This window comes from Felis catus, chromosome D4, assembly GCF_018350175.1.
Source record: "Felis catus isolate Fca126 chromosome D4, F.catus_Fca126_mat1.0, whole genome shotgun sequence".
Taxonomy (NCBI): domain Eukaryota; kingdom Metazoa; phylum Chordata; class Mammalia; order Carnivora; family Felidae; genus Felis; species Felis catus.
Window position 1 is genome coordinate 20,452,646 of NC_058380.1, and position 27,499 is coordinate 20,480,144.

The 27,499-nt window shown below is 39.2% G+C and overlaps 1 long non-coding RNA gene across 2 annotated transcripts in view; it reads left to right on the forward strand.

Moving 5' to 3' along the window:
• Positions 1-27,499, forward strand: part of LOC123381495 — a 656,019-nt gene that overhangs the window by 464,890 nt on the left and 163,630 nt on the right. For both annotated transcript variants that reach the window (XR_006588558.1, XR_006588557.1), the window contains exon 3: positions 21,868-21,959. This is a non-coding gene — a long non-coding RNA (uncharacterized LOC123381495). The remainder of the gene's footprint in view (positions 1-21,867; positions 21,960-27,499) is intronic.

The window sequence follows — 27,499 nt, forward strand, 5'->3', positions numbered from 1 at the left end:
TAAAGCCAGAGTCTGTGTTGAATCCTATGATGAAAGCTTTAGCCTCTTTTATTTTTATTTTCATTTTTTTAATGTTTAACATTTTGAGACAGAGACAGAGAGCAAGCAGCAGAGGGTCAGAGAAAGAAGGAGACACAGAATCTGAAGCAGGCTGCAGGCTCTGAGCTGTCAGCACAAAGCCCAGTGTAGGGTCCAAACTCATGAACTGTGAGATCATGACTTGAGCTGAAGTCAGACGGAACCACCCAGGATCCCCAGCTTTAGCCTCTTAGGATTAGAACTTAGGTTCTTTGAGAGATTCCAGGACCAGAAAAAGGTTTGTCTTTGATATCTTACTACCATAATGTTATTCACTCTTGTAGAGTTAGAAGAGGTGGGACTGATGCCATGGACACCATGGACAATTTATTAATTAACACCCTTAAAGTGTGAGAAGTGACAAAATTCTGAGTTTTGAATGTCATATTCCTGTACCTAATTATCTTGTCTTCCTGGTTCTACTGGCTGCGGGTTATGGATCAGCAAAAGAAAGCAGTTACAAGCATACACATCTGAAGAATTTAAAAATATCAGAGCTAGAAAAGATCTTTGAGAACCCCCATTTTCATACCCCATATGGTCAGAGGGGTCAAGCTACTCCTTATGTCACAGACAGTTACTAAGAGAGAGATAAAAACAACAACTAAACTTCAGACATCCTGACTCCCAGCTAGGTAGCCTTTTCTACCAAATTTCTTATCTGCCTTCCTCATAGAGCTCCATGTTTGAGGACACATAGGATGACCAGCCAGTGCAACTTGTCTGGGACTCTGTGTTAGCACTGTCTGTCTTACATTGTGGGAAAGCCCTTAGCCCTAGGCAAATGGGAAAAGTGGGCCACCCTCAGTTGACAAGATGCATAGAAGTTATTTATTAATTGGATGAGTATTACTGATCATAAGACTGTTATGTCATTTGCTAGTTTTCTTGCTGCACGTTCACCAAAAGTGAGCTTTTGTTTCCACCCTATCAGTGTGAGGTGAGATGATTAAATCTGTGCCTTTGTTCAGGGGTCTGCTCGCAATCAGTTCTTCCTATCTCCATTATTGCTAGTCAGCTTTATCTGTCTTTGCCAATCAACTTTCTGATTAATGACTTCCTGTTATGAGAATACTGTCTTTCTTCATTAGGATCCTGTCTTTGGGTATCAACTTACAGCATTTCTACAGCCTGCTCAAATATTTTCTGACTTAATATTGGTTGCCCAGACTGGAAATTAGTCTACTGTAAGAGGTGGGTAATATAGGAGAATATAACACCAAGGGGTCATGGGCATGTTGAGTAGGAAATACTAGGAGATATTGTAACATCTCCCATTTATATGAGATAATCTTTTCAATAATGTACAGAGGTTATTTAACATGTTCCATTAACACAAGAAATAAAACTCCAGTCTGTTCATACGCATAAGCCTTTGAGATGACTGGACCTATTTGCCAAGAGAACTGGAATTAACTCCTAGACAGAGTTTGTGAATTTCTCCTTTGAGTCTCTAAATGCCTAGAGAAGAGACAGATGTTTTCATTGAAATGTGAAAACCTTCTACCTTCTTCATGTATGGCAGTGTTGGCAAAAATATTTGCTTGAAAATCTTAATAATGTTTATGTCACAGATACCACTTCGCGTATAACAAAGTGGCCATAATAGAAAAGTCAGACAAACAGTTCTTGGTGGGGATGTAGAGAAATTAGAACCCTTATATATTGCTGCTAGGGATATAAAATGGTACAGACACTTTGGGAAATAGTTTGGCAGTTTCTTTTAAAAAATTTTTTTTTTAACATTCATTTTTGAGAGACAAAGAGACAAAGCGTGAGTTCAGGGGGCAGAGCGAGAGGGAGAAACAGAACCCAAAGCAGGCTCCAGGCTCCAAGCTGTCAGCGCATATCCTGCCACAGGACTCGAACTCACGGACCATGAGATCATGACCTGAGCCGAAGTCGGACGCCCAACCAACTGAGCCACCCAGGCGCCTCAGTTTGGCAGTTTCTTAAAATGTTAAACATAGATATTCTATGTCACCCAGCAGTTCCACTCCTGGGTATCTACCCAAGAGAGAAAAAAAATTCATGTCTAATACCAAGACTTGCACATGAATGTTCATAGCAGCATTGTTCCTAAGAGCTAAAAGTGGAAACAAACCAAATGTCCATTGGCTGGTGAACGGGTGAACAAAATGTGGTCTAGCCATATGATGGAGTACTATTTGCAATAAAAGGAAATGAAGTACTAATACATTCTTTAAGATTGTTGAACCCAAAAACATGCTAAATGAGAGAAGCTGGACTCAAGACATCACACATTGTATGATCTCATTTATATGAAATGTCCAGAAAAACCAAGCATAGAGGAAAAGTACATTGGCGATTGCCTGAAGCTAGAGGTATGAATGGGGAGTGAGTGCACGTAGACATAAGGGCTCTCTCTGGGGTGATAGCAATGTTCTAAAATTAGACAGTTGCACAAATATGTGACTTTATTAAAGATTGTTAAATTGTGTACTTGAACAGGTCAATTTTATGGCATGGAACAAAACCATATACCTCAATAGAGCTATCTGATAAAAAAGAAAGCATGCTCATCTCAATTTACCTTTCTTAAAATTACATAGGGCCAGGAAAGGACATCAAGACTAAAAGACCAAGATAATGTAAGATTGTGCATGGAGGGATTTCATGAAGTCCTTGTTTCTTTTTACACAGTTATTTTACAGAAAGAATTGAACCTGTGCTACTTGGCAGACCTTTCTCGTCAGTGTGTTTTGGAGAGCCTACATTGCTTTGGCTAATCTAGCTCTTTTGTTCTCTTTCCCCCCATCTCATTACCAGTGTCTTTTTGGTGGCATTTAGAGCAAGGGAATAATGCATTTTCTTTATATAAGTTGGAACAGAGTTGGGAGCCTCTGTACAATGAGAGAACCAACATCAAGGAGAATCCTTATCATACAATAATGGCATCTTATAATCCAGGAAAAATGGCATCCCTCATCCTCTCTTCCCTCCACCAAAATCACCTGCAATGAGAGAGAGTGGAAACTCCATTCCATAGTCAGACTCCAGCAGAATCCAAGTGAGCTGTCCCAGCCCACCTGCCACAGGCAGAGTGTGGGGAGAGGAGGGAAGAGATCTGCAGTAGACAGTTGAAAAGGGCAAGGGAGAGGCCGACTGCTTTACATTTTTTTCTTGAGGTTTCTTAAGATGCCCGTCTGCTTATCACTTCACATTGAAGTTCCCAGACCAGTCTGGCTCCTACATAGACTCTCCCTCTCCTCCCCCTGCCACCGTGGCTCCTTGCCCACACCCCGGCTTATTTTCCATCACACTACCTGGAAGTCAGCCCTTTGTGCAAGTTAGGGACCAAATCAAAGCCGGCAAAATGGAATGTGTAGGTTATTTACGGATTGTTGCCGAGCAAATTTAATCATGGGCCTGTTGTAACTCCATCATCATTTCCCTTGACGAGAACATCACAGACTTAAATTTTGCAAAGGAGGGAGAAGTGGCCATCATCCAACTATAACAGTAACAGCCAATTCTGCTGTGATGGGAAGAGGTGCTGTATTAGTGCCAATACATTAACCAACTTTTCAATTGCGGGAGGGAAACCGATTGCCATTACAATTCCCATGGTGCTCCTCCATGAAGGTAACAGAACTGCTTGAATGAGGATTCATTTCCACCTCTGCTGGAGTGTGTGTGTGTGTGTGTGTGTGTGTGTGTGTGTGTGTGTGTGTGTATAAGAAAGAGCGTGAAAGAACAAGCAAATGACTGGTTAAGACTTGAGAGTAGGCATGAGGGCTAGACATCCTGAATGATTCTTTCATTGCTAGTTGTGTCGTCTTGGGCAAGTCAATCAGCTACTATGAAACTTGGGCTGTATTTGCAAAATAATAATGATAATAATGCCACCTACTAGTTGATTAAAGAGGGCCACAAGTTCTTTCACATTCCTTCCATCAGAAGATGAAGTCTTTGTCCCCTCCCCTTGAATCTAAGTAGGCTGTGTGACTGCTTTGACTGATAGAATATGGTAGAAGTGACAGTCTGCCAATTTCTGGGCATTGGCTTTCGAGGACTGGCAGCTTCTATCTCCTGGCTTGCAGAGAGTCCTGAGCTGCCATTTATGAAGTCTGACTGTGCTGAAACTACCAAGCTGGAGAGGCCATCTGTTGGTGTTTCAATTGACTATTCCAGAGGAGCTCATTCTTCCAGCCATCCCAACATACCAGGCATGTGAACGAAGCCATCTTGGATTCTCCATATAAGCCTGGCACCACCCCAAGTGACCTCAGTTGATGTCACACAGAGCAGGAGAATTGTTCTGCTGAGCACTGTTCAGATTCCTTGGCCACAAATTCATAAGGTGTATTAAATCACTTGCTGTATTAAGCTGCTAAGTTTTGGAATAATTTCAACAGATAACCAAAACACCTACTACAAAGCTGTTGAAAAGATTCAGTGTAATAATAAAAAGTGTTTATTAAATAGTAGCTTTTAATGCTATTTTAATAATAATGAAGATAATACTAATAAAAAGGAACACACTCTAGCCTTGCCTAATACAAAAAACTGACCTCTTTTAATTAATTTAAGGAACTAAAACCCTTCCTGACCTGCAGGTTTTGTTTTTAACAACAGATGATATGAGTACTTGCCTGGAATAATTGGAGAGTCACACCCATCAAGATAAAGCAAGAATTTAGTGGGTACCTCCAACATGGCAGGCACCACACACACATTTTCTCATTTAATTCTTACAGCAACCTAATGAGGTGACACCGTGGGCCCATGTCTTACAATGGGCGCAGAAATGTCGAGTAACTTGCACCAAGTTTCGCAGCTAAGAAGTGGATGGAACCAAAATCTGAACACATGGCTGCCTGCCTGCAAGGCGGAGAAGATGCCTGAATTGAATTGGTTCTTGAAGGATGTGTGAGGGTAGAATGACAGCAGGAGGGAGGCTTGGAGTCTTTATAGGGACGTCTGCCCTGGGAATGGTGAGAAGATGGGTTGCAGTCTTCTCTGACGAGAGAGAGACATGAGCTTCAATCAGCAAAATCTTATTCTCAGGGATGAATGGGAGGCCCAAGTCCCTACTTCTCACTGATGAAGAAGGATGTGGTAATGGGCTTGGAGAGACCGGCCGGGTGCTGGAAGTCAGGGTGAGAATGATTGAAAGCTCAAAGTTTGCTTCGACTCACGGTTTCTGCTGAGTCTGACTTTCATCTCCTCTCTTGGCTTTCGGCAAAGCAAGTGCTGGCAGAGAACAAAGTCTGCTTCCTTTAGTGCCTGAGGGACACAGCCAATATCAAAGTTGATGAAGAAACAGATTGCGTTTGTCGGGATATCTTCTGAACTTCTTGCTAAATCATTGTAGCCCGTGACCTAAAATAACTCCCACGATGAAACTTCTGGCCCACGCTTGCCTTCAGTCCTCTGTGAACAGCAGGGCTCCCCGTAGCCTCTTGTAGCTCTGAATTGGGCATATGGAGTAGAAGGTTCATGGCTGACAGGAGCAGAATTTCAGGCCCAGTACTGTGCCCCTGCTTACCTCCTGGGGCACAGAACCTCATGCTGTGCTTGACTCGTCGAAGTACCTCATCCTTGACACTCTGACCTCGCATCCTCCCCGAGTACACTGACCTTACAGATAGTCTCTCACTGATCTCCTCACACTTTCTTCTCTACCTCACTGCAAACCTGGGAGGTACCGAGGCTGGCTCCTCCCCATTCTCTGGCTTTGGAGCAGTAACTGGGCACAGCAACTAAAATGAAAATACAAACCATCCCAACCGATCATGTTAACGAAATAAAAAGGAATAGAAAAGGAAAAAACAGGCCAGCTGGAGTAAATAAGTACTTGTAGAGTTAAACAACTTTCTTACCTTTCCTTTCTCTGGAGGCTGTCCATATAGAATATCAGAAGGACGGTTCTGAACATCATGGCCTCTGAATTCCTGTTCATCCTATATTTATTGGGGAAATAAATCCACAACAACAAAACATTGTTTTAAATGTATATATTAAGTATCACAAAGTAGAAATTAGATCTGGGCATAAAGGCTGTTTAAGAGGATGATTATTCCACTTAGCTCTTGAAAGCAAGTTAACTAGTTACTTTATTTTTGGCACAGTGAAGGGAGTGAAGACTTCTGTAGAATATCTGGGTGCTGCTTTCTCTTCTGAAATGTTGCTGACTTTTCCATTCTGGGGTTTACAGTTATCTGGCCAAGGGTGTATTTCCATGTAGAGGGGAAGTTTTACACTTACACTTAAGATCGTTTCCCTGACTTCGTGAGATGACCGAGTTTTCATTCCCAGCAACAAAAGTCAATCTGTTTGTTTACTTCTTCCATTTCTGTGTCTCTTCCCCGCCCCCCCCACCCCCCGCCAGCATATCATTTCACTCTCTCCAGAGTTAGATGATGAAAAAGGTATAGACACCATTACATTGACCTCTCACCCAATTTGGGTATATTAGTGAGACTTTTGTGATCGTGTTTTTTTTCTCTTTCCTTTTCTGCCAGAGTAGCTTCTTGGTAGAAAGGAGGCATGCTATGATATTGTAGACTCTTGTGTCTCTTTCTTAACATTTATGGAATGAACGTGCATCCCTTTTTGTAGTTGCTGCTAATGAGATTTTCGTTGTGGTCATGGTTGTTTTAGTTAGGTGTGTGGGTAGAAAGAGTCTGAGATCTATATTTATACAAGAATGTCTAGTCCGTGTAATTTGAAATGCCTCTCTAAATGATTAATCCTCAATCTTCCCTAAGAATCATGTGAATTTCTACTATTTGTTACATGTTTATTTAATAAATTCTAGTGCTTCTGTGAGCTTTGCATGCATTGGTAGCTTCATTCCTCGCAGCAGCCCCGTAAGACAGCTTGCTGTTACCATCACACCATTTTTCAGGTAAGACAGTGTGGAACAATATGGCTAAATAACTTCCCCAAGATCAGACAACTAAGGCAAGGAGGGATGAAGGTTTGATCGTAGGCATTCTGGAATCTCTGCCTGCAACCTCAGGCACTGTGTTGTTTTCCTTCAAGAACTCAGAAGGAGGAACGAGCTCTGTTGCATCAAATACTGCCATCACCAAGCACACGTCTTTGTGTCAGTTCCTGGCTTTCTCCAAATTTGGCTCCTATAGTACCTATTATTCACTTTAAGTGCTTAGAAGTTACATCAGGGCTAGATTTACACATGTGATGGAAGCATCATTCCAGAGACTTTCAATATCTTGTGTCATGGTACAGTGAGCCATGCTTCTGGGTCTCACGGGGCTGTGTCCTTTGTTCTTTAAAAATTGTGATGCACTACTGTCATCTACTGTATTAAAATAGCCATTATTTATTTGGACTTGGAATGCTTTCTCTCTCCTGTTGCTTTGGAAAATAAGCATCTCATTGTCCTTAGTTCATTGCTTTTCACATTCCGTTTTCCCAGGTGCAACACATATTCCTCATTCTGCTGAATCCCTTCATAGGGACCAGGGATGAGTTATTCTTCAATGAGTAAATGAAAGAAGAAAGATACAACCGACAGCCAAGAGCAGAGAAAACTTGTGTCTCTTTGCCCTGATAGCCTTCTTAGGACATCATTTCAGAACTTTGGCTGGGGAAGTGGAAAACATAAATGAAAACATGAGTGAGAGTTTGAGTCATCCTTCTAAATAAATAATTGTTCCCACTCTTCTTCCAGCCAATGTGTCAGCATAAAGTCTCCCTTGACCCAGGAACCAAGAATTATATTAGTGATCAGTAAATGTATCACATTCAGAAGAAAAAAAAAAAGATATAATGTGCAGGGAGAACAGAAGTCATCTGAGAATCGAGGAGGGGTCAGGGGACTGATTTACTCTGTCCAACACCTCATTCCATGGGCTGATTCACATTCTCTACTGGTGTCAGTGCCAGAGAGACATGCTGTCGAGTACAAGTATTTCAAAGCATTGCATAGGGAGAAGCTGAGATAATTGTTTTATAGTGTGAGGCTTGTCTAGATTCTGGAATGGTTGTTTATTATTATTTGGTGAAGAATGAAATTAGAAAAAAATTTGGGTTGCTCTTCCATTTTTAGTACAGGCAAAGAAAGAAAAGCTGAACCATGAATGCTTAATGGCTCTAGACATTGGAAGACTGTTGATTTTGAATAGAAGAGCAAAACGTCCAGGTTGCTAGGTTGTAAGGAACAATGATTTATACTGCCTGTATTTGGATAGGCACCTCCTGCTTGAAGAAAATGTGTAGAAAATGTGTATGTGGTATTTTTTTAGGTTCTGGAGACAAGAGAGTGTGGTTTGAAGCCTCCTTGGACTGGCGCTCAGCTGTGATTGTGCACTGAGATCTATCACTTTGGGGTCCTGGATTACCTAATTTCTCTGAGTTTCTTTGTCATTACAATAGATATATTAATATTAATGTATAGGGTTGTTGGAAGGATTAAATAAATTAATAGAGTATCTGGACCAGTAATAGTTGCTGGCATGTAATAAGCACTTATGTATTGTTAGTGACAGTAATTATCATCATCATCTTGTGACTGTCCCACACGTGGGAGCCCCCCACTTGGAGATGTCATTCACACAGAACATAGGCAGTCTGGAAGCAACCACCATTGCCCGTGATGGTTTTGTGTCATTTTATTCTTTTCCATGTACCCAGGTCCAGCACCATTTTCACCCCAGAGCCTCAGTTTGCTCATCTGTAAAATTCGCCCAATGCCCGCTCCATCTTCACAAATTGAAAACAGGCTCCTGTCTTATGTTTCCCTCAAGTCTAACCTGACTTTGTTTTCAAAGAAAATAATGGGTTAATGATCTGCACTGTGAAAGAATACCCTCACCGAGTAATTACTCTATTGCCCAAGAACCACACCTCAGCCTGAAGGAGGGAGAGGGGTTACAAGGACAGTCCCATACAAAGGCATTTTCAGTGAATCTCGTGGAACAAATGAGGTATGCATTGCACGCCTGCCTCTTAGGATTAATTCTCAGGTTACAGTGAAGCTCGGAAAATTGCTATTTCTTGACCTAAAAGGAGGTTAAAACGCTTTCAGTGGAAATCGATTCACTTTAAGGTAGTTAGCACTGTTCATATTTTGTAAAAGTATCTATGACAGGCCTGGTTTCAACTGGCACTTTACGTGGCAGTTGTAGGAAGCTCATCACATAGAGAGTGGGATCGGAATGAGTGTTTAACAAGATGGGCTATTTCCTTTGTTTCACTTCTGAGATAAAAGGGGAACACGCCCTAGACGCCCAGACAGCTGGGGATATTGGGAGTCACCTCCATGTCTGCTACGTAAGACGTGGCAAAGTGATGGCTGGAGAAAAGAAATTAATTCTTCCTGCTGCTCTCTTATTTTTCCTTTGCTAGGGGGATTTACATTACACGTGGTCAAGTGGCATTATGTACAATGAAGGAAATGAGGTGTGAGGGCGTCATTCAATAAAAAAAATGATAAATCATAAAAGATCATTTGGAAAAAAAATGCTGTTAGCAAAAGTTTGAGAAGGATGAGGTCCTTTTTTTTTTTTTATAGGGTTTTAGGAAATGCTGTCCCAGGTAACTGTGCCATTTGTATGGTTGTTCGTCACTTCCTTGAAACGAGAGTGATAAATTTTGAATGAAATTAAATAAGAAATAATGCAGGCTGTCAGTTAAGGCCTGAGATTGGCTGCAGAAAATTGCTTCCTGGGGAGACAAAGTATAATCATGGTCATGACCAGTAAATTAGAAAACAAAACTCAAATTAGGAGACTGATCTCAGTGACTAACATGTACATGACCATTGGGGTTTAGCTAGGTAAGCTAAACCAAGGGGTAGGGTGGATGTAGTGAATGAGGACCTTCATGCACTTCTGTGAAAGAGAAAATGGTACAGCTATTTTGAAGAAGAATTTGGCAGACGAATTTGAATTTGTGTGTATCAAAAGGCCGAGTATTGCACAGTCAGGTGTAATGCCTGGAAAATCTTGCCCAGGTACACAAAGTAACACGTATGAGAATGTTAACCATATTTGGAGTAGCAAAGAGATGAAAACAAACTAGAAACAAACAGAAGAATAAATGGAGAATGAAATATTCTTCTGAGGGCTTACTACACAGGATCCCCCCAGATAGACTAGTTGTACATATATTAATGTGAAGAGATCAGAATATTAACAATGAATCAAATGGCTGTATAGCTCAATGCTGCTTATGCAAATAAACATGCACATACATAATGCATATACACAAGAAATAAGATCTGTGGGAGGTGGATTCGAAGCACAAACATGCAAAAAGGCTGACTTTGAGGGAAGAAAATATGAAATAAAGCAGAAAGGGTGGACAAATTTGAACCAATGTGTAATACGTTAATGACCTAATGTTACAAATGAAGAGATAAGATAAATCTAGTTCTGTATGTCAGAAGTCAAAAGTTGCATCTGTATCTACATATAAAGGATACCTATATATGTATAGTTATATGAACGAGTACCTATATATGTATATAAAACGTCCTCTGTCTTTATATCTAGGTATAGATCTAATATACATCTCTGTGTATAAAATCTGAACGGTATTGCATTTAGTGTGATAGTTTTGAATCCCCAAGGGAAAATCAGAAAAAGTGGGATGGTTATTCCCCAGACGAAGGGAAAAGGTTATAAGAGATGCCAGAAAAACAGATGTCTACTTCTGAAACCCTGGAACTGTGAAGAAATAAAGTGATGAGATACAATGGAGTGATTTTGGAGAAACTACATTTTTGGAAAACCGTTTTTCCCAAGGAATCTATAAAAAGTGAAAACATTTATTGGTTTTTTAAAGCAATCAGCCTGATGATGGGTCTGCCATTTGAGTCTCCTGAGCATTTAATGAGACTTCTCCTGCTTGGAGAAGACAGGACACCAGTTGTGTTAACGAAAGACTTGAGTTACTTTTTGTTGTTTCAGAAGACACAATTAAGACAATTAATAGATAACAGAAGGTATTCAGTAACAGTAAGATAAAATTTTCTAACTCTCTGCCTTTTCTAACGCAGTAGATTGGAGGTGGTGGACTCTTCTCTCCTGTTGTATTAACACGGGATGTTGTTGAGGGTCTTGAGACAGGGTGGACAGAATGGTCCCCAAATCTGCCGTCTTTAGTAGCCTCTGACTCTATACAAGTTAAGCTGTGCTCATTTTAGAAGTTGCTGAACAATTATGTGGCTGTCTGGGAAGTACTGAAGTTTTTATATTGAGAGATAATTAATTGATAAAGTCCTAACTCTCTTGTTCATTGACATCTCTTGGTGTATGACTTTTTTTCCCTCCACGGTGGTTTTTGGTGCATCATCTTTATAATAGTTACCCAGATAGACAATTCAAGAAAAGCTGTATCAACAGAAAACCTGTCCCCTATGATCACCCACACTAGAAATATGGATGACATCCTCTTCTAACCTTGAGTGTTTAATTAAAAAAATATTTTTCTGTTACCAATTCAGAATTGAGATTTTGCTGACTGCTTCAGGAAACCGCCAAAACTATAATGCAAGTGTCATTTTTAAAAGGAGTTGTAGAGCTATATCACTGATCTCCAAGGGATAGGGATGTGGGAAAGAACTCTTGATGTTTCTGGAGAATGAGGCAGATGATCTGACATCCTGGGGCAGCTTCTGAAAGCTTGTAGATTTTCTGAGAGACAATGCCCAAGTGATGAGGGAAAAGGAGTTGAAGTTAGGGAAAGCAGATTTGAAAGTATTACTTTTAGAGGAATGACAGTTCTCAACTGTGGAAAGAAAAATTTGGCATTATAATTGTTAACTCAAATGTGAGTCACCTGTTTCTAAATGTCTGCACATCACATATCTTTGAATGTATATATCTTTAAAAAGGGCACATCTTTGCTTTATGTCATTCCCCCCCCCGTTGGCCGGACAAAGGTAATTACATCATCTATATGTTTCTTTTCTTAATTTAAAAAAGTTATTTATTTTGAAAGAGAACATGCATGTGTCAGTGGAGGAGGGGCAGGAAGAGAGGGAGAGAGAGAATCCCAAGCAGCCTCCACACCACCAGTGCAGAGTCAGACACGGGGGCTTGATCCCACGAACTGCAAGATTGTGACCTGAGCCAAAACCAAGTGTTCGACACTCAACTGACTGAGCCACCCAGGTGCCCCAGCATTATCTGGACATTTCTTAATTACCTTAGCTCTAGCTCTGCCATGAGCCTCTATCCTTGTTCTGGCATGTTGAAGACTACACAGTGTGACTACCTTCCCATTTTGACTACCTCCTTTGAAAAGGAGGTCTTGGTGGTCAGGACCCAAGATGCCACCACTGAAGGTACAAGTTTCTGAGTGCGACTTCCTGCAGGAGGGTGATCACAGTCTGTCTGCATGAAAGTGTGTGATGGGGTTGAGTGACCTGCGTATCAAGAAATGTGTTACCTGCGCGGAACACAAAATTGCTTGGATACGTTCATTAAAACCTTATGATGTATACGTAGGAAATTTAGAAATATATTTACACATGTATAGGATTTATATATATGAAATTGGTCTAGAGAAGGAGCTCCAGTTGTGTAGGATACTTTAATCAAGATTAACAATGAGGTGAATACTCCTGGTATGAGACGTTTGTTCTCCATTCCTGGTGCCACCGTCCATGGGAGGTGAGCTCCATCTGTGTTAACACTCTTGCCTTCTCTTCCCTTTTACTCACTCTGCCTTATAGGAGGTATAATAATTTCCCAGCTGGCAAGTTTGGGGAGAAAAAGCCAAACATGCCTGTTCCAGCTCCTCTGTTTTCCTCTTATGATTCCATCTGATCATAAGAGTTGTAAATCCTTCTCATCTCCTCTCACTGATAGTCTCCCTAGGTCAGAATTGTTGCCAACAGAGTGGGAGAGTCTGTTTAATTCTGCACTTGAGTATTTAGAAGCCTGTATGGCCTCCTCCTAAGCTATATCTTCCCAAAGCTGTTAGCAGAAATGATAGCCATAATTTGACCTTCTATTTACCTTCACACGGTTTCTCTTCTCATTTTGTCCAGAACCTAGCATGAGGGTGACAGGTACCACCATGGGGGGGGGGGGCGGTTAAGGGATCTCATGTTTCAACATACAAGATTATAGTGACTCTGAGAGCTCATGCTAGGTTACATGGTGGAAACAGCTGCTCCTCCTTTTCCCAGGAAGAGGACCTTGCCCCTGAGTCCAGTGACTCCTAGGACAGAAAGCTTTTTATTTCAAGCAAGGTGGCTGAAACTCTCTTTGGACCCTAGGTTCTCTGTGTGCTGGACTTACCAGCAATTCCTCTGAGACCAAGATGTCTCACACCTAAATACTTTGCTACCCTCCCGCTGACCTGTGTGTGTTCTTGTGCCTCTTCTAAGAAGGAAGAGGAACAGGGGACAGAGTCCCACCCCTCCCCCCCTCAATGAGGACACAGATGCACCTCACATGATAGTTGTGTATTAATTTCATTACGTTTTCAAACTGATTTTTATAATAGATATGCCGTGGTCAATTTTCACCAACCATGCACAAGATTTCCAGGTCTACATTTTCACTTTGTAGTATTACCGCCTTAAAAGTTTTAGCTGTTCTAGTAGTTATATGTTATGGTGATTTTAGTGTAGTAACTGTATAGTGTAATCCTACAATGGTTTTAATTTGTGCTTACTTAGTGATGAAAGAACTTTTACAGCTTTTTATGTGCATATAGCTTCCTTGATGCAGTAAGCTTTTTTATGTTTTGATTTTTTTCAGCTTTTAAAAATTGCATAGCTTGTATTGAAGTTTTAAAAAACACATAGTCTGGATAGAAGTCCTGTGTAATGTACATATATTATGTAAATATTAACTCCCAGTCAGTGGCTTGACTTTTGTTTCCTAACTGAATCATTCAAAGAAAATCAAGTTACAGTTTTGATGATTTGATGAAGGCCAATTTATCAATTTTTTTATGGTTTGTGCTTTTTATATCCTACCTGAGAAATTGTTGTGTTATCCAAAACTTCAAATATTTTTGCCATCTTCTAAAGGTTTTATAACTTTGGGTTTTTTATTTAGGTGTGTCATGTATTTTAAGTTATTTTTGTATGCTGTGTAAGGTAAGTGTCTTTGTTTTCACATGGCTGACAAATTGTTCCAGCATTGTTTGTTGGAAAAAGTGTTGTTTTACCATTGAGTTGCTTTGGCACCTTTGTGGAATATTGATTATATATGTTGGATCTATTCCCGGACATTATTTTGTTCTGTTGCTATGTATTTATGTTTTCCTTTGTACTAAAACCACATTCTCTTGACTACTGTGACTTCATAGTAAGTCTTAAAATCAGATAGTGTGAGTAGTCCAATCTTATTTTTTTTTAAATTATTTTGGTTATTCTACATTCTTTGCCTTTCTACCTACATTTTAGAATTGCAGTGCCAATTTCTATAACAAGACCATGTGAGACTTTGTTTGGGATTGATTGTACTGACTCTATACATCAATCTGAAAAGAATTAACATTTTAATAATGTTAAGACTTCTGATTCAGGGGGCACCTGGGTGGCTCAGTTGATTAAGCATCCGACTTCAGCTCAGGTCATGATCTCCCAGTTTGTGAGTTCGAGCCCTGCGTTGGGCTCTGCACTGACAGCTCAGAGCCTGGAGCCTGCTTTGGAGTCTGTCTGCCCCCCCCTCTCTCTCTCTGCCCCTCTCCCACTCATACTCTGTCAGTCTCTCTCTAAAAAATAAATAAACATTAAAAACTTAAAAAAAAAGACTTCTGATTCAGGAACATGTATAGCTCTTGAGTTATTTTTCTTTAATTTCTTTCAGTAATGTTTTATAGTGTTTAGTGGATAGATCCTGCATGTATTTTTTCTAGCTGGATTCAAAAATATTTATAATTTTGATGTTATGGTAGTGTTTGTTAATTTCAATTTCCAATGTTTTGCTAGAAGAAAAACAATTGATTTTCGTGCACTGTGAATCTTCTATCATTAGTTGTTGGATTTTGTTGTATTCCTTCAAAGAGTGTTGGATTTTGTTACAGTGCATAGCTAAACTGAACCCATTAGATATTTTTGAAGATGGTTTTTAAGCTTTGTTAGGGTGCTCCCCAAATGCTTTTTAGCCTAGGGCTTCTATCCCCACTACTAAGGTGATACTCTTCTGAGGATTCTATCAATACCTAATGTGTCATAAAGTCTTTCAACTCTAGCTGGTTCAAAAGTTAGCTATTCCTAGAGCTCCATAGGAACTCTGGAAATTGTTCTGCTTTCTTATTGTTCTTACCCTGGAATCGGGTAGTTTTCTCTCCCTCATTCACAGATCAGTAGTTAGCCAAATCTTCAGGAGAAGCTTGCTCTCTTTTTGTACCGTTTTCTCCTTTTCCACACGGTGCCTCACAAATTCTAGCCACCTCTGTTTTCTCAACTCAGTGAAATGGATTGGGCCACTTTGGCCTGCTCTTTTTTTGTGCTGTGGCCAAGAACCCTCTCCAAGGCAATAAGGTGATGCAGTCTTTGGGCTCACCTTATTTGTCTTCCTTTTCTCGGGGATCACCATCCTGAGCTGCCTGTGTCCAATGTGTGAGAAACAGTTATGTGAGGTATTGTATTTTTGTTCAGTTTTCTAGTTGTTTAATATGGGAGGGAAATTTCTGCAGCTGTTTGTCTTTCATGGGAAGAAGCAGAAATACATACTTATTTGACCTTTCAAATATCCTAGAGAGGAGATATCCATGGCTTTTGTGCAGAAAGCTGCAATAGCAACCTCATGGTGGCTTATTCTGAAGGGATTGACACTAACCTCCACAATGTTTCGGGCTACTCTCTTTCGGGATGTGACAAAATAACTTTTCCTTGATTTGAAGAGGGTCTAAACTTATTACAAGTCCTTTGAGACTTCCTTGAAGATGGAAGATAAATCTCAGGATGACAAAAATTGGCGTCTGTACTCTGTAGAAGAGAGCAAGAAGCTAGATGGATTTTAGGATTGCATTCTCTATGCCTGCTAGAGACACAATTGTCCTGCTTACTAATAAAAAGAGACACATATTTTTATCCTGCCATCCCTATGCAGGCGTGATACTGCACAATCAGTTCCAGAGATAACTTCACAATAGAATAGTTGGACAAATTTCAGGACACATTGTGTCCGGACCACTGCATACAATCATGAATTTAGCAAGTGTCCACCCCAAGGGATGGAACTGATGGAAAACAATTTCTGAAATCAAGAAAATGAGGACATCCTATAAGAAGAAAACTTACTGATGTATTAACCTCACACAGCTGAACATTATTTATATTTATATTTGAGCTCCTTCCTAATCTTGTTTGTCTAGGAGTATTATGTGGAAATAAGCATATTTAATAAATTCTATCATACTTTACTAACAACACCATCAAAATCATGAGTTGGCAGCTGTGTATGTGTGAAATGTGACAGGTTTAGGCATGATTTGATGTAAAACGCACCCAGATCCTGGCTTTGCACACTGGCTCTGTCATTATCATCTGTGTGACAGTGACATTGTCTCTATACCTCAGATTCTTTATCTGCAATATACCTTGATTGGACTGGATCAAAACTTTGCAATTGCATGGCGGATGAAGGTGGGAAGTGACTCAAGTCATTACAGCTGGTAAAGGGTTCCTTTCACTAGGGCACCTGAAGATTGCCCACGTTTAGGGAACAGTTGCAATGAGGTCTTCTAATGACTTAGCTTATTGTTAGCTCAAAACCTGTGTGGTCACTATGTGCATAACTTCTGAGTACTGCTTTATCTATATCCCTTAAGTTTTGGTATGTTGTGTCTTTATTTTCTTTCATCTCAGAGTATTTTCTGATTATCCTTATTATTTCTTCTTGACCTCTTGGTTAGGTCACGAGGTTTAACTTCTACCTGTTGGTGAATTTCCCAAATCATTGTGCTACTGATTGCTTATTTCATTTCATCGGGGTCATACTTTGTATAATTTCAATTCTTTTACATATGTTGAAGCTTGTCTTACAAGCTAACATATGGCCAATCTTTAAAGATGTTTTATGTGCACTTGAGAAAAGTAGGTATCTTGTTGTTGTTGGGCCTCTATTACATATTATTCACAATATTAAATTACATATTATGTAATAAAATTTTTACTAATTGACATATTGAATTTTTTGAAAGAATCTCTTTCTTAAAAACTTTAGTTTTTTAGAGCAGTTCGCGGTTTTTTAAAGACATAGACATAGAGATTTCCCATATACCCTACACCTACACATGCATTGCTTCCCCCGTTATCAACATCACTCATCAGAATAGTACCTTCTTCTTCTTTTTTTTTTTCTTTTTTTTTTAACAGGGATCTGCCTATGTTGACACATCGTAACCACTCAAGTCCATAGTTTACCTTAGTGTTCACTCTTGGTGTTATACATTCTGTGGGTTTAGACCAATGTATAATGACATATATTTATCATTATGGCATCCTACTGACTACTTTCACTGCCCTAAAAATTTTCTGTGCTTTGCCTATCTGCACCTCCCCCAAACTGACAACCACGGATCTTATTGCTTCCATAGTTTTGCCTTTTTCAGAATATTATATGGGTAGAATAATACAGCAGTAGCCTTTATAGATTGGCTTCTTTTACTTAGTAATATGTATTGAAGCTTCCTTCATCTGTTTGCATGGCTTAATAGCTTATTTCTTTTTAGTGCTTAATAACATTCCATTGTCTAGATGCATCACAGTTCATTTAGTCATTCACCTACTGAAGGACATCTTTGGTTGCTTCCAAGTTTTATCAATTATGAATAAAGCTGCTGTAAACATCTGTGTCACGGTTTTCGGGTGGACGTTAGTTTTCAGCTCCTTTGGGTAAATGCCAAGGAATGTGATTTCTGGATCCTATAGTAAGAGCATATTTAGTTTTGTAAGAAACTTCCAAATGTCCTCCAAAGTGGCTGTACCATTTTCTGTTCCCATCAACAATTTAGATGAGGTGCTGTTGCTCTATACCCTTGCTAGCATTTGGTATAGAAAGTGTTCTGGATTTTGGCTATTCTAATTGTCTATGTTTAGTAGTATCTCATTGTACAGCATCTTTTTATATGCTTATTTTCCATGTGTATATATTCTTTGGTGAGGTGTCTGGTAAGGTCTTTTGCACATTAAAAAATGGATTCTTATTGTTGAGATTTAAGGGTTTTTTGTATACTTTGGATAATGTGTCTTTTGCAAATATTTTTCCCAGATTGTGGCTGTCGTTTCATTCCCTTGATATTGTCTTTCACAGAGCAGACATTTTTATTGAAGTCTATCCTATCAATTATTTCTTTTGTGGGTCATGGCTTTGACGTGTCTAAAAAGGCATTGCCATACCTTCTAGGTTTTCTCTTATGTTATATTCTTGGGATTTGATTGTTTTGCATTCTGTATTTAGGTCTGTGATCCATTTTGAGTTAATTTTTGTCTAGAGGTATATATCTAAGGTCTCTCTCTCTCTCTCTCTCTCTATATATATATATATATATATGTATGTATGTATGTATTTTTCCACGTGGACATCCCAGTTGTTCCAGCACCATTTATTGATGAGACAATCTTTGCTCCACTGTACCTCTTTTGTCAAAGATCAATTGAGTATATTCATGGTGGGGGGGTCTATTTCTGGGCTATTTTGTTCCAATGATATATTTGTCTATTTTATTGCCAATACTACACTGTCTTGGTTTCGATAACTTTATATGAAGTATTGATGTTGGGTGGCATCAGTCCTCCAACTTTGTTCTTCTCCTTCAATGTTGTATTGGCTATTCTAGGTCTTATGTTCTCCACGGAAACTTTATAATTTGTTTTTGATATCCACAAAATAATTTCCTGGGACTTTAATTGGGATTGCATTGAATTTGTAGATCAAGTTTGGGAAAAACTTGATATTATTAAGTCTTCTTATTCATGAACATGGAAAAAAATCTCCATTTACTTAGTTCTTTGATTTAATTATCAGAGTTATGTAGTTGTCCTCATTTAGATCATTTACATATTTGTTCGATTTATACCTAAATATTTCTCTTTTTTCTGTGACAGTGTAAATGGTATTGTTTTTAATGTCAAGTTCTACTTGTTGTGTATAGGAAAATGATTGACTTTTGTATAATAAACTTGTGTCTTGTAACCTTGCTCTAATCACTTATTAGTTCTAAGCATTTTTGTTGTTATTCTTGTTGATTCTTTCAGATTATCTGTGCTGATGACCATGTTACATGTGAACAAAGGCTGTTTTATATCTTCTTTCCCAATTTGTATACCTTTTTTTGTCTTTTCTTGTCTTTTCTTTATTGCATTAGCAAGAACCTCCAGTACGTTGTTGAAAGGCGTGATGAAAGGGGATTTCCTTGCTTTGTACCTTATTTTAGTGAGAATGCTTTGAGTTTCTCATCATTAAGTATGATGTTGGTTATAGGTTTTTTAGGAATATATACAATCAAGTTGAAAATATTCCCCCATTCTGAATTTACTGAGAGCTCTTTCTATGAATGGGTATTATGTTTTTTCAGATGCTTTTTCTGTATCTATTGATAGGATCATGTGATGTTTACTTTTTAGCCTGTTGATATAATGGATTACATTTATTTTTTTTAAGTTCATTTATTTATTTTGAAGCAGGGGGAGGGGGAAAGAAGGGGGATGGTCAGAAAGAGAGGAAGAGAGAGAATCCAAAGCAGGCTCCATGCTGTCAGTGCAAAGCCTGATGCAGGGCTTGATCCCATCACCCTGAAACCATGACCTGAGCTGAAATTGAGAGTCAGATGACCAACCAACTAAGGTACCCAGGCACCCTGGATTACATTTATTTTTGAATGTTGAACCAGCCTTTTGCACTTGGAATCAATTCCACTTGGTCATGGTGTACAAACTCAATTTGTATCCTAAACTTATATTAGAAATGATTTTGAAAATTTGTGTTTTGAAAGATGTGAATGGAGTTTATGAGGAAAACTACTGAGGAAACACTGGACCAGACAGTCAATGAGTATTCACATGAATATATATTTAGGGCCAGTTTTAGGTCCAGGAGAAACTCAGCCTGTTGTTAAGGAAGAGAGAGAAAAGGAGATGAGCAATCAACAAAATTGTAGTCATTTTTGTTCTCAGGAAAAATAGGATACCGAACCATTTATTTATAAACACTCTTCCAATTTCTCTTTTATGTAGATTTTTACATTGACATTCATGCTTATGTGAAATGTTTTATCTATTATTTTAGAGTGTGATGTTGGTTTTCTCAAATGCAAGTTCTGCTGTCAAAGACAAATTACCTAATCCTCCTTCAAATGAATATAGAATGAGGCCAAAATGTGGACATAGATGTGGAACAGATAAGCCAGGGGTCAGAAACTAGTAGTAGGCTTACTTCTTCTCATAATTTCTTGGAATGTAAATGATCAGTTACACTGCTCAGTGCCTTAGTTTCCTATTTTGTTTAATTGGGAAAATATCACCTGATAGGTCATAGAGATTGATGACTTTTTAATCTGGATCTTGTTATATTATGTGTTAGAACTGTCACCATAGATCTTCAAGGCAAAAGTATTTCCTGATTACATCATTCACTCTCTTTTCCAAGTGTCTGCAGAGTTTTGTCTTAGTTTTCAGTTTAAGGACATTTCTCTTTTCCTTAACCACATGTTTTAGTGCTGAGAATATAAGCATGATACACTTTAAAATCAGTGGAGGTTAAAGAGTCACAGCAAAAAAAGAGAGAGGAAAAAAAAGAAATTTAGGCCTGTATACTTCCTTGGTATATTGTGTCCTATTACTAACTTATCCTCTTACTAAATAAATACTGATCCTGTTAGTAACCCAGACAAGTTACAGGAGAGATTGGGAAGAAGAAAAACATCTTTGCTAACTTTCTTTTTATCTTTTTCTTTTTCCTCCAAAAATCAGATACTCCTTATGGTATATTATGTCTTAGTACTTTGCTGCCCTTGGAGTAGCACTGTGTTCATTGGCCCATTCATTCATTCATTCATTCATCCATCCATTCATGAAGGATTTATTGAGCACCTACTAGATGCCAGGCTTACATTAGACTCCTAAGGTCTTACATTGAATAAAGCAGGCAAATGTCTTTCCTTCAAGAACCTAATATTTTCTGGGGGAATACACACAATAAACACAAATATGTATTATGCTAGGCAATACTCAGACCTAAAGAAAAATGAAGCAGAGCAAGGAGGTTAGAAAATAGCATCAGAGGAGTGGGTTGCATATTATATAGGTGTGTTAGGAAAGACTTCTCTGGTAAGATGATGTTAGAGTGGACATGTGACAAAGTGAAGGGGTGGTCCATGAAGATATCTGTGGAAAGAATATTCCAGGCCAAGGGGGAGAGGGGTATAGCAAATGCAAAGACTGACTCAGAAGGAAGCTTGACACGTACAAGAACTAACAAATAGTTTGATGTGGCTGGAGCAGAGTGAGAGAGAGAAAGAGTGGGAGATGAGGCAAAGAGGTAGCCGATAGCCAGATGATGGAGGGTCTTGGAGGCCATTGTATGAAATTAGGCTCTTTTGCTAACTGAGGTGGTAGGCCATTGGAGTGTTTTGAGTAGAGCAATGACATATGTAACATAATTAAATAGCTCAGTTGGGTGTAGTGTGGAGATTACATTGTAGGGGGTGTGGTTTCAGTAGTGCTGTTCTTTTAATGGTAGGATTCACTTCTTGGCCCTGTTGTAGGTGGGGCCATACAGCTATTATTGGTCAATGCACTGTGAGTAATGGGACCATTGTTCACTTTCAGATTGGAGGGTCCAATTTCTGTTATGTAAAACCGTGTAATTTTACTTTCCACAGCACCTGAGGAGTCTAGACAGTGACTGCTCTAACGTCAAGAGTGAAGACAACGTGGAGTAGAGCCCCTGGCTGCCCTGTGATGGACATATGATGTGAGTAAGAAATAAACCATACTTTTTTTAAGCCACTGAGCATTTATAGTGGTTAACTGGCAATTAAAAGTAGGATGCTGCCATAATAAAAACAAACAAAATAAAACATGAAATATGTGCATCATCTTAGGGACTAGATGTAGACTGCAAGACTGTTATCAGAATCCAGAAGGATGTTTTGCAATGGTAAGTTATTTGGTAAAATCTTTGATAATATGGAAGGCATATCAAGTAGCTAATGAGCCTGTATCCTTAGGGAAAGACTTTGGGAAAGTAGATATTAATAGTGTGTGTTGACTGATGCTGGCTACATTTCATAAAAGATCACATACAGAGATGACCTTAGCAAAGAATATCTTGATTTGCAAGCATGAATGAAAGGGATTAGAGACTAGTCACAAATTTGGCAATATGTGGGGTTGTCAGGCACTCACTGTCAACAACAAATAGAAGATAAAACTGAGAAATGTTTTGAGGGATAAAATTCAACTAAAATTGATGCTTATAGCAATGATAAAATCAAGAGTATAGCTGCTCCACTCACTGTTGAAACCTCTCAGTGGATTAAATAATGTCTAGAAAATGATTTCAATTGGGCTAATAACTTAGAAAACAGAGCAAGACTGAAAGTGTGGCTCTCTAACAGAAGTGAATGAGTCCAAGGTGTTCACCACTCAGTCTGGAACTAAGGAGTTGAAAGAAACAAAGAAATAGAGCAAATTGAGAAAAAGTTAAGGAAAACAACACAACAACAACTGTGTGTGTGGGTTTTGTTTTTGTTTTTGTTTTGGTTTTGGTTCATGAGCTAACTACCTGCCATCCAATGGGTAAGAAATCTACTAAAGCGATTGAGACTGTTGTACTGTCAAAGAAACCAAGAGCGAGGCTATAAGGTCTCTCACTGTTGGAGACCATGATTCATCAGCCCCCAACATCCTACAAGCGGGAAACAGAGTATAAAATCTGCTTTGTCCCCAGGGATACCAGGGTCTATCCCATATGTGGTCGAAACTATAGAAAACTGCAAAATGTAGCTCCTTCTGCACAGTGGAGCCATGAGCCTCATGGGGTGCTTTGAAGTTTCAGATCAAAGCACTCACAACAGTGCCTAGTGTAGAGTTAGTGCGACATAAATGTTTGCTGCTGTTGTTAATACATTTCCTCCCTTCTTCCTCTTTTTCTTCTTTCATCTCCTCATTCTTATCTGTATTTTCCTCCTCCTTCTATGCCTTCTTCTTCTCCTCCTCCTCCTTTTTCAGCTTCAAGAGAGCCAGAACCTGGTTGTGAAATCAAATGTGCTTGACTAGAGCTGTATCTTAAAGTATTTGCTGCCATTCGTTCCCCTCAACGTAGGTTCCAGGGAATGCTTAAGGTCTCACTCACATGGCCATTATCAATTTATGGGAAGATCTGTTTTTGTCTCTAACCCAGTATTTCTCAAACATTAGCTATATGTTAGAATTATCTGGAGGGGTGCCTGGGTGGCTCAGTTGGTTGAGCATCCGGCTTCGGCTCAGGTCATGATCTCATGGTTTGTGGGTTCGAGCCCCATGTCAGGATCTGTGATGACAGCTCAGAGCCTGGAGCCTGTTTCGGATTCTGTGCCTTCCTCTCTCTCTGCTCCTACCCCACTCGTGCTCTCTCTCTCTCTCTCTCAAAAATAAATAAACATGAAAAAAATTAAAAAAAGAATTACCTGCAGTCTTGGGGAAAAAATACTGATGCTTGAGCCTCATATATTTGTGTGACCTTCTAGCTTTTGGACTTCAAGTTCTGGATATTTTTAACTCTCTGATTCCACTTATTTTTATATTCCTCCTTGTTATAAATGAGAAGTTCCCACTTAGGTTCATTCTTGGGCCCTGGCAAGGAGAAAATAGGGGTGATTTTGGACAGCTGAATTGCACAAATGGTAAAAGGTTTTGTCAAACTGCCTTATCTCAGACTTTCGATAAAGTCTCTTGGAGGTAAAGAAAAGAAAAACTGAAGGAAATGAACCAAATGCCTCATTTTTGTTGGATTAAGTTTGAAGGGTTTGTTGTTTCCACCCAACAAATATACATTGCAAGCAACCAGCCCAATCTGTTTAGTCCTTATTCTATTATATGTGTGTTCACATCTGCTTTGGCTAACATCTGCTCACCTTCTTGTGAGCTTGAATATTGACTAAGTAGTAATCAAATGTCAAGGTGGTTCCCCATTCTCTTGTCAATTTCATATTATTAACAATTACCATATTTCTTCAGGCTTATTTGTTCTGCATCTGGAGAGCACGGACTGCTCTTTCCCGCTAGGCTGCTGCTGCCACTTGCCTTTGTGATTTGATTCTGTGTGTACAGCCCTCTCATAGCTACCACCCCAATTGTATTACCAAAAGTTCCCCGATTCTTTGTTTTACTTCCAACTTTCAAAGAGTGGAATGTCTCATACATATATATTTCATCATCATTATTTAATTTGCTTTTCGGTCACTCGATTCAACCAAAATTTATTGGGCACTTACTATACACAAGGGATGTGTGCCAGGAATTGGAGGTATGCAAAGATGAGAGAGTTGTGATCCAGGATTGGAAGTGGCTTTCATCCTGAGATGGCAAAAGGTGTGTGCACGTTTAACACGAGACAGATTTTTGTTATATGCTTTGATGGTAATGTGGACGGAATGCAAAAAGTTGTAAGTAGCGACTTAGGTACTGGCATACTGACATTTGGTATATTCTAGATCTCCAGTTGTAGAGACACTAATCAGAGGTCATAGTTTTCCATTTCACTTACCTATTTATGCACTTCATATATTCGTGAGGGATTATATTCCCCCAGGCAAGTCTGTAACAGAAAATGACCCTAAAACATCCCTTTTTGCTTGACCTATGTTCCTGTCCTTCTAATGGGTACATACCCTCAAGTATACAGTAGATACTTTAAAAATATTTATTTTGAGATGGGGGGAGGGGCAGAGAGAGACAGAGAGGAGAGAGAGAATCCCAAGGAGTCTCCATGCTCAGCACAGAGTCCTACAGGGGTTCAATCTCACCACTGTGAGATCATGACCTGGGCTGAAATCAAGAGTTGGACGCTTACCTGACCAAGCCACCCAGGTGCCCCTCTACAGATTTTATGGGTGCTGAGCATTGGAACGTGATTATTTAATCCAATCCATACCTTATAGCAGTGTGTGTGGAAGGCATTATTATTCTTGTTTAAAAACTGGGTGAAGGGGCGCCTGGGTGGCTCGTTGGTTAGGCGTCCAACTTTGGCTCAGGTCATGATCTCGTGGTTTGTGAGTTTGAGCCCCACGTTGGGCTCTGTGCTGACAGCCCAGGGCCTGGAGCCTGCTTCGGATTCTATGTCTCCCTCTCTCTCTCTGCCCATATCCTGCTCGTGCTCTGTCTCTCTCTTTATTAAAAAATAAACATTAAAAAAATTTTAAAAAACTGGGTGAAAAGTTCAGGACATTTAAGTGAGTTTTGTAATAGCTATCATAAGACCAAGTCATGTTTTGAACACTAATGTCCAGACTAAATGTCCAATGGCCACATCACAGGTGCCACGTGAATAAATTAATTATCATGGAAGCAACAAGGGACGGATGTTTTCCTTTATTGGTCCTTCTCAGCACTGTGCTCTGAGTTGCTCCCGTGCTCAACTTTGATCTGTCAAATAATTCTGGGGACACAGAACCCAAAGGATGATGCTCCTGTGCCAAGGTACACACTGACCTGTCCTCACCACAGAAAAAAAGGAAGCAACGGAGAGTGACCTAATAAATGCTAGACTAGTTTTTGGTATATATTTTAACTCTACAGAGTATGTTGATATAAATTAAGATGTCTTTTGGTAACTTCCAAATCATAAATATTTAAAATGCTCATCTACATTATTCATAAAGATGTGTTATGAATGGGTATGTGTGCATTTATAGTTAGAGTGTGTTTATGTACACACATCTATATGTATATTTAGAGGATCTGCCTCTTAAAACTAAGCTATATATTCATAGGCAAAAAGTATATTTAACTCATTTTATGTGACAATATATTTAGTCAGAATTTCCCTACTACATGTTTGTATAAATTCTGAAGCTGCCTATCCTTCCTGTGTGTTTTCTGGAAATTTTACTTCCTTTCAGATTGAGGAAATCTGTGTGTTCTCACAGAAGTACTCAATTCATTTTCGGCTCTGGTATTTTGTATATGATGGCTGCATTCTTGAAAAACCATGAGCCTGTTAGAGGCTAAAGCTATGCTCCAAGATTGGGTAGAACCTATCATACATCCAAGCCAGAGTAATTTTATACATTAGGATTCTGATTTTGTTTTTGTTTTTTAGATTTTGTTTTTGTAACTTGTATTTAGATATGGAACCATAATTACAGAAACCTTTAATTTTTTTGTTCTGCTACTGTATTTTGTACTAACAAGTTTAGTTTGTAGAAGGCTGATGTTTCTCCTGCAGAATTAGAATAAAGTCAGATAGACAAAGGCTTTGAATCTGGCTTCGCTTTCATTATGTGTTAGAGATCTTGATTTCTGTCTATAGGGCAGATGGCTAGACTTATACATCCCTCTTGAATGGGGAAATCAGACTCCTTTTTTTTTTAAGTTTATTTATTATTTGAGAAAGAGAGCTTCTGTGCATTTGAGCAGGGACAGGGCAGAGAGGGAGAGAAAGAGAATCCTCCCTAAAATCCACACTAAAAGCATAGACCCTGACCTGGAGTTTGATCCCATGAACTGGAAATCAGACTCCTGATAGTAAAATTTAGGTAACCTAGGTGCTATTATGGCTGCACGACCAATTTGCCATCAGAATATCATGAATGGTAAAAAGAGCATTAGAATTTGAAGAAGTAAAATTAAGGAAAGGATAGGCTGGGAATGTATTTTCTGATCTCCCCTTTCCATAGACTGGGAGAAACTGATCTCTTGTTAATGGACAATGGGCCATCGTGAATTGAGAAGGAGTGAGAACTGAAGTAAATGAAGAGATTAGAATGTCACCTCTTTGTAAAATCCTTCTATGTCTGTCTTGGGCCGGTATAGTTATAGAATTCATTGGAGAGTGAATGCCATGGGGTCATGTGGAGTGTGACTACAGATCTAAGAGCTTTAATGGACTGATATATTGTTGCAAAACTAATGTACTTCCTCTTAAAGGCCTCCTTGACTTTGGCTTCTTCCTTATTGGTTCTCATTTGTTTTAGGTGTGGCTCTTGCACTGTTCTACCCTATAAGGTAGAGATGTCTTGGGGAGCAACTTTCTATGCAAGGGTTACAATTCCCAATACCCCTGCACTTAGGTGTGGACATAGGAGTAGTTCTTAATCAATGGCATGAGAATAGAAGTGGGTTCTATTACTTTGGGGCCAAGTGTATCATCACCATATTTCCTTGTTCCCTTTATGCTAATTAGATGCTAACAATTATGAGGGATTTTTTCTTTTTTTCAAGATAGAAGGAAACTGCAATCCTGAATTAGACTGAAGATCATCAAGTAGAAACATGTAGTCTGCTAGAGGAGGAAAAAAAAATCTCTCAAAA